Source organism: Ricinus communis, chromosome 9 (assembly GCF_019578655.1).
Source record: "Ricinus communis isolate WT05 ecotype wild-type chromosome 9, ASM1957865v1, whole genome shotgun sequence".
NCBI classification, from domain to species: domain Eukaryota; kingdom Viridiplantae; phylum Streptophyta; class Magnoliopsida; order Malpighiales; family Euphorbiaceae; genus Ricinus; species Ricinus communis.
In genome coordinates, this window is record NC_063264.1 from 15,611,474 (window position 1) to 15,622,928 (window position 11,455).

General features: G+C 36.0%; 1 long non-coding RNA gene across 1 annotated transcript; it reads left to right on the top strand.

The window, feature by feature from the left end:
• The first annotated feature begins 2,992 nt into the window (after positions 1-2,992).
• Positions 2,993-3,799, top strand: LOC125371127. Its single transcript, XR_007217397.1, has 2 exons — positions 2,993-3,055; positions 3,653-3,799. It is a non-coding gene; the product is annotated as an uncharacterized LOC125371127 (long non-coding RNA).
• Positions 3,800-11,455: the final 7,656 nt, after the last annotated feature.

Consider the following 11,455-nt stretch of genomic DNA (forward strand, 5'->3'; position numbering starts at 1 on the left):
GAGGGAATAAAGGCTTAGTAAATCTCTTTATAGGTCTAGAGGGATTGAAAGTAGGGATAGGAATAACAGGTGTAGGTAAAGATGGTAAAGGAGGAACGGAAGGAGGTTTAGAAAATGAAGGTTCTACTAGAGGCACTGAAAAATCAGTATGTAAAACAAAATCCGAATTGGTTAAAATGTTTTTATTATCTTAACATGGAAAAGAATTTTAATAGAAATAAACATTTTTAGAAATGGAAAACCTTTTGGTATGTATTGAAATATTGAAGTGTATTAATCTGTGATGAATGTTAATATCAATTCTGAGATTACAGTTTGAAGCATGATCTTAATTTATACATATTGAGTTCAAACGGTCTTATTGCTATGCTTCTAGACTCTGAGCTCTATGTCAACATTCCATTCCTATTCTGTAGTTGGTAGAAGTGACCTTTCTTCCATAGGGAAGAAAGGTTGCTCCTGACTTCAGCTTTCTGGCTTGTGATGACAGAAGCTGAGGCCTTGACCAGTGGTCCTTGACCACTTATTTGTAACCCGTTGGATTTTGTCCTATGTGTTTTCCTTTTGGTCTTCAACACTCCCCCTCAAGGTGGGTTCGAATAGGTTGATCGATCCCATCTTGCTGAGAAGGTTCTTAAGATCGGATTTGTTTAGTGCTTTTATGAGGATATCTGCCAATTGTTAATTACTTCTGACGAATGGAGTTTCAATTTCTCCAAATTGAACCTTTTCCCTTATAAAGTGACAATCTACTTCGATGTGTTTGGTGCCCTTGTGGAAGACGGGGTTTGAAGCAATATGTCTTGTTGCTTGATTGTCATAGTACATCTTTATTGGTTCTTTGATCTTAATTTTCATATCTGTAAGGACTTGCTTGATCCATATTAATTCGTTGGCTGTTGATGCCATTGCTCTATATTCTGCCTCTGCACTGGATCTAGCAGTTACAATCTATTTCTTGCTTTTCCAAGTTACTAGATTGCCACACTCAAATGTACAAAAGCCAGAGGTTGATTTTCTGTCACAGCTTCTGGCCTAATCTGCATCAGAAAAACCAATAATATCATTCGAATTGTTATTTTTCATCCAATTCCCTTGACCAGGAGTTCCCTTGAGATACCTAAGAATCCTATTGATGGCATCTAAATGACCAGTACGAGGTGCATGCATGAACTGACTTACCATACTTACAGCATAGGTGATGTCAGGTCTGGTTACCGTGAGATAGATTAGTTTCCCTACTAATCGTTGATAATGCCCTATATTGTCTAAAGGATTGCCATCTTCAAGATTAAGTTTAATTTTAGTCTCTATTGGTGAATCTACAGGTTTTACTCCTAGTTTTCTTGTTTCTTTTAATAGATCAAGGATGTACTTTCTTTGGGACAGAAATAGACCTTTATGGGATTTGGCTATTTCTATTCCAAGAAAGTAGGACAGTTATCCGAGATCTTTGATGTCAAATTCCTCTTTTAATTTTTGTTTTACTTCCTCAATTTCTTCATTATTGTTGCCTGTTATGATAATGTCATCAACATAAATGAGAACAATTGTCACAACCAAATTTATTTACTTCTTTTTATTAATAATTAATATTCATTAGCATGTCATTAAACATGTCATTTGCATCATGATTATATATGATCTATTTTATTATATTATGTGGTAGATAAATAAATTATTTAGTTACATATTGATTTAATTGAAAAGTAATGATTTTGGACTAAATTGAAAAGTTAGAAAGAAAGAGGATTAAATTGTAATTTGCCTATTTCCACACCAATATACCACCTCTTTCATTTGTTCTTATCTACGTATGCTTTCCAATTTCCTTTTCTTCTTTGTCTCTCTCATTTTTCTCCTTTCCTTCTTCAACTTTGATTTTCCAAATCAAACTCTACAAAACTTTTAGTAAGTGAAAATCAAATTCTTCTTTTAAGCTTGAAAGATTTGGGCTTTCTTAATCAAGGAAAACAAAGGTGAGTAATTTTAATTGCTTGATTTTGCTGTAAATTAGGGTTAATGATATGAAATTGTTGATGATTATGTGTTTTGGAATTGTTTAATCAAGAGTAAACATGCTTTTACTTGTGATCTTGAAGCTGAAATTTCGGGCAGATTTTTCACTTATGATTTCGTGACTGGCTTTATCTCGAAAATTTTCAAACATGAAAGTTGTAGGTATATGTCTCAAGAATATCTCTGTAAAATGGTTTTGCAGGATTGTTGAGTGAGTAGGAACTTATGAGGTTCGATTTTGCTTTGTTTTTGGTTCAGCAGATGACCTGGTTTTGTGCTGACATTTTGAGGCATTTAGAGGCTGAACCAAGCAGAGAGTTAAACATGAAAGTTGTTCATTTATATATGTAGTATATGTCTGAAAATTTCATAATTTTTGGTTGAGTATAACGTGAGATATGTTGAACTTAATATGGCACGCTGTTTTAAGCGAAATCGGGCTTAGGATTCAGAAATTTGTTGCTAATTGTGTGTTTCACAACTTGAGCTAGAAAAGTCCAAATTGAGTAAAATTAGTGTCTATAGAAACTTTAGAATGTTAACTTTATATCTGGAGAGTTTCATCAGAAAATTCATTTGTTTGATTGGTCATTTAATAGGAAACTTTTTTTTCTGTTCTGTTTAGATGGAAATTTGAGCAGCTGTATAGAAAATGCCATAACTATTTCTATACCAATGATTTTGAGGTGATTCTTTCTGCTATGGTTTCTATAAAAATGAAAGTGTAATTCTGGAAAATATGAGATTTTTATTAATTGTACATAAGTTTTGGTGTAATTTCTAAGTCAGTACCTACAAGCTGCCTTTATCAACAAATATGTTGATTTGTTGTCATTCATCTCATGCATCATATTAATATCTAGAATATATGTTATTTTGTTGAAATGTGATATTTTATTGATAGTAAATATATATATATATATTTATGCCTTGTGATTGAATTGTATTTGTATTGAATATGTGAATAGATTCATCCAAAGGCAAGGAAGTGGTAAGAGAAAAAGAATAGGATTACTTTGTTATCCTATAACTTCTGGTAAGTATTTAATAGACTAAACTTTGTGTATATTGAGTAGGGACTGCTGTTTGATTACTTGATAATTTCTTGGTTGACTGAGTTGATATTAGTTAGGTTTTTGGCTTGTTATAAAGTGAATTGATTGTGATGTGTTGTGAAGTGAATTGATTGTGATGTGTTGTGAAGTGAAATGATTGTGATTAAGGATTTGATGACTTTTGTATGGATATTGTGTGATCGGAAAGCTGGTAGGGGCGGATAGCTACCCGAGTATGTGAGATGGCAAGACTGAGCCGGATAGTCTTGTCAAGTGGTTACCGAAATTTAAAAATGTGAGGAAATGTAAGGATGAGTCATCTGATCCTAATTTGATAGAAATAATGTGGAATTGAATTATTTGACTTGGTTGAGTTTGAGATTATTTGCATTACGTGAGATGAAATTATATGTTTATGAGAATAACTGAAATGGTTGATTTTGTGATTGTTAGTTAAGTGTTGGTATAATTTTCTGTATTGATAAAGATTTGATAATTCTAGCCTAATATACTATAGTTTAGTAAATTAAATGCTTATTGAGTCGCTAGCTCATTCCTTAGCAATTTTTTTTTTTCAGGTTAGTGCAGTTGTAGATAGCCTTAGCTGTGCATTGCTCTTTTTGCATAAGTCAATATTATCAGGTGGGCCAGAGGAGTTATCTAAAGCATTGGGGCATTTTGGGAACTTGTGTGAATTAAACTACTGTATAAATATTTCTTATATATATTAAGTATGTCATGCCACTTAAATTGTATGAATGTATATTGTAACTAAGTAGTAAATTATGTTTATAAAGTTATATATATATATATATTGCTATTCAATGGGAAGTTTGAGTTGGGGTGTTATAACAATGATAGTGCAGGAATGAGTATGTTTGACAAACATAGAAGAATCAGATGCACACTTAACGAAATTGAGTTTTAAAAGAAAAAGGCTTAGCTTGGCATACCATGCTCTTGGAGATTGTTTCAATCCATAGATGACCTTTTTTAATTTACATACCATGGATTGGTTGGAGGTAGTCTCATAACCTGGAGGCAGAGTCATGTATACCTTTTCTTCGAGAGTCCCTTGGAGGAAAGCGTTTTTTACATCCATTTGATATAGGCTCCATCCTGAGTTAGTAGCAACAGATAATAAAATGCGAACAATGCTCATTTTTTCTACAGGTGCAAAGGTTTCCTGATAGTCTACCCCATATGTTTGAGTGAACCCCTTTGCTACCAATCTAGCCTTGTATCGCTCAATTGTTCCATCATGTTTATACTTAATTTTATATACCCATTTGCGCCCAACAGGTTTTTTACCTTGTGGTAGAGGGACTAATTTCCAGGTGTCATTCTTTTCAAGTGCCTGAAGCTCCTCCTTCATGGCCTGACACCATTTGGGATCGGTGTGAGCCTCGTAGAAGGAGGATGGCTCAGTATGGGAGGTGAGTTTATCTAGATAGGTCCTATATGAATTGGATATGCTATGGTAGCTAATGAAGTTTTGAATAGGATACGTCACCTTGTGGGACACATAGTTCCTTAGTCTGACTGGTGGTCTGGTCGGTCTAGATGATCTGCATGGGGTGACTTCTTCAACTGGTGATCCATCTCCCCCTGAAGAAGTGCCCTCGGGAAGGATACTGGCTCCCCCGGAAGGCTTGGCCTCTGGATTTACTGCGGAAGCTGTCTCCTCACTGGATGAAGGTGGGAGAACTGAACTGTCAAAGAATAAAGAGTTATTCAGAAATAACAAGGAAGGCCCATGAGAGGGATGGGGGTTAGTAAAATAAGGTGTGCCTTCATCAAAAAACACATCCCTAGAGATATAGGTTTTGTGAGTGCACGGGTCATAGCACTTATAGCCCTTCTTTGTTGAAGAATACCCTAAGAATACTGTTTTGACAGAGCTGGGTTCCAGTTTATGAGAGCGTTTAACATGAATAAAGGCTGTGCACCCAAAAACTCTAATGTGCCCTAGTTCGATTTTCCTGCCCTTGAGAATTTCAAGAGGACTAAGATTTTTGAGTTTTGGACTAGGTAGGCGGTTAATGAGATAGGCAGCAGTTAGGAGGGCATCAGACCAAAAGATGTGAGGTACATTATTTTGAAAATGTAAGGATCTGGTGACGTTAAGAAGATGACAGTTTTTTCTTTCATAAACTCCATTTTGCTCGGGAGTGTAAATGCAGGTAGTTTGATGCAAGATGCCTTTAGTGGAAAAGAAGTCCGAAAAATATTTATTGATATATTCAGTGCCATTATCAGATCTAAAGATTTTGATGTTGGCATTATACTGAGTTTGAATAAAGTTGAAAATTTTTTGAAAACATTCAAAAACTTCATTCTTGCCTTTTAATAAATAGACCCAAGTGATGCGAGAGAAATCATCAATGAACGTGACAAAGTAACGAAAATGATTGTAAGAGGTACAGGGAGCAGGTCCCCAAACATCAGAGTGAATTAGATCAAACATTTTTGTTGAGATGGTAGAGGACAGAGGAAAAGGTAATCTAGTATGTTTTGAAAATTGACAAGTGTCACAACAAATCTATTTTAAGACAAAAGAATTGATTTAAGACTGTATCTGCCGGATGCCCAAACCGCCTATGTAGAAGAATGCTGTGGTTGAGAGGTTTAGTAGAGGTAAGGCACTGATTGGTAAGATTGGTGAGATAGTATAATCCATTGTGAAGGTATCCTTCACCAATCGTCTTCCCGGTGGTGCGATCCTGAAAGATAACAGAAGATGGTGAGAAAATTACATTACAGTTTAAAGTACGAGTTATTTTTCCATCAGATAACAAATTGGACGTAAAGTTAGGTAATAAAAGAATATCATGAATAGAATTAGTATTGGGAAACAGATTTGATGAGCCAAAACCAGAGATTTCTGCTCGACTTCCGTTTGCAACGATCACATGTTGGGAATTTGTAGGGATAAAATTGTGCAATTGTGTCGAGTCCCAAGTCATGTGGTCAGTTGTACCGGAATCAATAATCCATTTTGTAGATTTATAATTTTGAGATACTAAACCTGCCCCAGGGGACTGTTGGAGAATGGACTGAAGTTGGGAGAGAATTTGAGAAATTTGGTAGTTTTCTGCTGGGCCAGACTCGGGTCGATTTGATGGGCTGGGCTCGGAGGCTGGACTGGCCCATGAATTGCTGGTTGGCTGGGCTGTGGCTGGTGGGTTGAACCTTGGGCTTGGATTGGCAAATGTACAATTGGGCTGGGGGACATAAACAGTAGAGTCGGGTCGAGCGAAGTAGGGTCGGGCTGATACAGACCCGCTCTCCACGTCCGACCTGCTGAACGCATCATAACCCTTAGGGTTAGATGCGTTCAGTATACACACACCGCCAAATTTCTCTTCTCTTCTTCGCTCGTCCCTGTCTCTTCTTTCTCCAATTCTTCCGTGCTCTCCTCGATTGAGTATCAGGCGAAAGTACGGGTGGAGATGCCAACACTGCTCGTGAGAGTGACCCTGCTTCTTGCAGTGGTCATATCTCGTGTCGTTATTGGGCGTCCCTCGCACCCGAGCCGACTCTCGCGAGTGAGAGATGAAGGCTCTATTCTCTATGTTGTTTTGGTTTGTCATGGCTCCTATAGTGGTACGCCTTGTTTCCTCTTGTTGCACAAGAGTGATGACCGCATCAAGTCTGGGGAGTTTGCTAGATAGTAAGATCTGTGATCTAACCGCCTCGTAGCTCGACTCGAGCCCGCACAGGTAAGTAAACACCAGGTCCTGCTCCGCTCTCTGCCTTATTTCCTCTAGATCAGTAGTGGGTGGGAGGTAGCTTTGTAGCTCCTCCCACCGAGTTAATATCTCAGTCGCGTAACTCGCGCTGGACCGAGTGCCCTATTTTATTTGCGCTAATTCTTGTTTCAAATTGAATATGTGCGCATAGTTTTATTCTTGCCCATATAATTGTTTCAGTCGCTCCTATATTGCCTGTGATGATGCCAGCAACAAACATAGCCTGGCAATTTGAGGCTCAATTGTGGTGGTCAGAAGCGACATGACCATGTGGTCAGTCATCTACCAATCTTTGATTGCCTCATTTTCTTCCTTTGTTCGTTGATCTGGGTTGATTGGTTGTGGCCTCTTTCGAGTCCTTGTGATAAACGCTATTTTCTTTCTTCCACTGAGGCTGATGTATACTGCTCTCAACCATTGGAAATAATTTTGACTGCCTATTAAGGTTATGTTGGTGATCTTGGTAAGATCATTTTGAGACATGGTGAGAGATTTGCTTGATTGGATTTTTGATTATTTTTGGGTAAGTGATGATAGGATCACTCCTGCTCTGATACCATATTGAAATATTGAAGTGTATTAATCTGTGATGAATGTTAATATCAATTCTGAGATTACAGTTTGAAGCATGATCTTAATTTATACATATTGAGTTCAAACGGTCTTATTGCTATACTTCTAGACTCTGAGCTCTATGTCAACGTCCATTCCTATTCTGTGGTTGGTAGAAGTGACCTTTCTTCGATAGGGAAGAAAGGTTGCTCCTGACTTCAGCTTTCTGGCCTGTGATGACAGAAGCTGAGGCCTTGACCAGTGGTCCTTGACCGCTTGTTTATAACCCGTTGGATTTTGTCCTGTGTGTTTTCCTTTTGGTCTTCAACAGTATGCAAGTTCAAAACACTAAAGCTTTTTGTGTTTGTTGGAAAACCAAGGAAAATGCATGCGTCAGATCTGCTGTCCAATTTAGTTCTATGAACATCTATGGTTGATGCAAAACACAAACAACCAAAAACTTTGAAGTCTTCAAAGCAAGGAGGTTTTGTAAAGGATATGAAATGGATTAGAATTAGAAGTGAATAAGAAAGGGATTTTGTTAATGTGATAGACTGCATGTGATACACAATCTGATAAAAAAGAAGTAGGTAAATAAGCTTGGAACTTGAGTCATCTAGCTACATTAAGGATGTGTTGATGTTTTCTTTCAACCATAAAATTGTATTGATGTGTATAGACATAAGTGGTATGGTGAATGATACCTCTAGAGGCATCAAACTCATGCATGTCAAATTCAAGTCCATTATTAGATCTAATGCACTTGAATTGAATATAACCAAGTGAATATGCTTTTGTCATCAATGATAGTCAAGAAATCTCTATGACGATGTAAAGATACAACAGAAGGAGGACCCTGGATTAAAACTGTAAGCTAAAATAGATGTATTAACAGAAAATATGATTTTCTTATATTTAGCAAAATGGCAAACATTACAATGTGTGGGTGGCGGTTTCGAGCGCACACCCAAGTGTCTCTAGCGACTACGGCACTGTATGGTTTTTCAACCTAATAGGACACGCTAACTAATCACAAAGATTAGTGCGGATATGGATCGCCACCTAGGTAACTCTCCGGGACACATTTACTAATTGAATGGCATACTAGATTCCATAAGGAAGCGTCGCCACATCCAGATATGAATCCGAAAGCCAACTTCCTTATTTGTGTATCTTAGTTTTTAGTTTTATTATTTTACGGGTTATTCCCTATAAATGCGACACTTTATATTTTACAAACATCCATTACAACATGCGAGGTCCTCTTAAGTCTAACCCATTTTTATTAACCCTATCCCATATTTGATTTATTAGTCTATTTAACTAATTAAATATATAGGCTTACTTATTCTAGCCCAATTATTATGCATTTAATTCTACCCTTTAAGTCTAAATGGACTACCTTTTATGCTAACGTCCAGTTGTTAATGTAGCCCAATTAATTTAATTAAAGCATGACAAAATCCACTAAGTCTTATAGATTTTAAATTTAAGCACATTTACTATCCTTTAATCTAATTGACTACTTTTTCATATTAAAATCCAGTTTTAACTAAAAGTCTATATGTACATTTTTAATTAGGCAATCACAAAGCAAACATTTGGCATCCATAAAATAAAAATAAAATGCAGGAAATTATATAACTATTACAATCCTCCTACAACTAATAAATTAAAAGAAAACACCTAAAACTAAACTACATATAGTATTCAAAAAATTATCAAAATACATGAAAACCCGAAATTAGGGCAAATAATGGTGCAGAGCAGACTGGCTGAGGTCATTGAGCCGATCGACTCAACACAGAGCCAAATCTGCTCTAGGTTTTCCTTTAGTTGATTCTTCAATTTTCTTGAAATTCTCATGCACTGGAGCCAAGTTTACATGCACATAAGGTCAAAAAATGATCAGAAATGCAAAATAATGACGTAAAAGCATAGAAAACAAATTAAATAGTGTAAGACACATGGAAAATAATATAAACGCAAAAAGAAAACTGGCATAAGGTCAAAACACATTGCATGGCAGATTCTAGATTTAAACATGCAATCCAAAAAAAACTTAATACAATTATATAATCATTAATAAATAAACACAAATTATGTTGCCCTGATCATTCTAATTTTCAGATTCAAAACCCAACACATTCATATCATCATATTCAAAACCTAAGACATTCATCTTATCAGATTCAAAACCCAATATCACAAATCATGTTAATTCAATATGAAACCCTAATCTAATCATACAAATCATATACAACATTTAAAAAATAAACCTAATCATGTTATTAAAATCATAAAGGCAAAAGAACCAATAAGGGAAAAAAGATATTAATGATGCTAGATGTAGGGGAACCTTCAGGTTTTCACCGTAGATTGTTTATTTACAAGTCTCTAGAGAGGATGAGGCGGTTGAATTGAAGGGCGGATGAGAATCCGACGTTGTCTAGGATTTGGAAAAGCTTTTGTTGTTCAATGAAAGCCATTCCTAATTTGAGTTCTTTCTTAGTGTCCTATGACTAAAGTTACTAAGAGTACCTTTAATAATGCAAGGTTTTTTAGTGTTTCTTTTTGCTAACAATCGGTATTTGCACAAAGTCAATAATAATCGGTAACCTCATAATTAGGTTATAATGATGCTTATATAGAGCTAGGGCTTTAAGAAACCCTAAGGAAATATATAAGCATCAATTACCCTTTTTCATAAAAAAAGAAAAAAACTACCATTTTACCCTTCAAAGTAAAATTTTTTTATCAATTGAGTCCAAATTGATTCTAGAAAAGTAATTTTAAGTCCAATTATTCTCAATCTTTACCTGGATTTGCTCGTGCTCAATCTTTTGAGACTCGAGAAATGCAGTAAATTTCATCAGGATTTTTCATAATTTCCTCGATATCTGGATCCACAAATTAGGTGTTGACATCTGCCCCCGGTTTGTCAAAATTTATAAGCACTCATGCGATTAAATAAATTGGGATAAATTATAATATCAAGGATACAGTTAAAAGGATATATTAATGAGCCATGTAAGCCACACCCCGTAAGCTTGACCTAATGCATAAATTTTGATTTGATATGGGGACCATGCCCGCTTGAGTTTTGAGGACTATGCCTGCTTCAATTCTTGAGCACTTCGCTGCCTTGAGTTTCTTAGGACTTTACCTTATTTTATTTTGAGAACTTTGCCTACTTGGAATTTTGAGAACTTCACCTGCTTTAATTTTTAGGTGCTTTGAATTTAAAATTTTAAGGACTTCACCTGTTTGGATTTTTTAGGACTTCGCTTACTTCAATTTTAAGGACTTACCACCTTTCGAGTATTGAATTTGACTTTTAAGTTAAAAATTTCTACTTTGGGATGTAGTTGACTTGACAAATGTCTTTTGGAGACCCCCTTGGTAATTAGCCCACCCAGGGACTAAAGTGGAATTTTAAGAGGTTATGGATAAAAATAAAATTTTTGCCTTCTTTAGGACATATATATATGTCCTTATATCCATTTCTCATCTCTGCTTTTTATCTTCTCTTTATGTCCTCTTAAAACCCCTTTCTACACTTTCTTTGATTTCTCACTTATTTCTCAACCAAATTTCACAAAATCAGTTTTGAAATGGCTGACTCTTCATCAAGATTTATTAGACATACCCCACTCGCTCCAATCGGGAGTTTTTCACTGTCGATTTCTTGCCAAAATGATCTTCGGCTTATCAAAGGGGAGAAAGTCCCAATTTTTGCCAAATTGAACACGCATCAGACATTTTAGGCGCCGACTAAGTATTTTCTTGCATTAAATCTAATTTCCTGTGGTTTATACACTAGATACACACATTATTTTCTCAAAACACATGAAAGTTTGTGCAAATTTGATGAATTTCTGAAGCCTTAGCCACAGAGCCGATTCGGCTGTGTGCATAGCCGGTTGGCTCTATATAGTGTTGATTCGACTCTACGGACAACCGATCGGCTCTGTACAGCCCGAATCGACTGTGCATAGGCTGAAAACTGATTCTTAGAGCATTTTGATGAAAAATAATAGTAAATACAACATACTTACTTGTTTTGAGTCTTGGTGA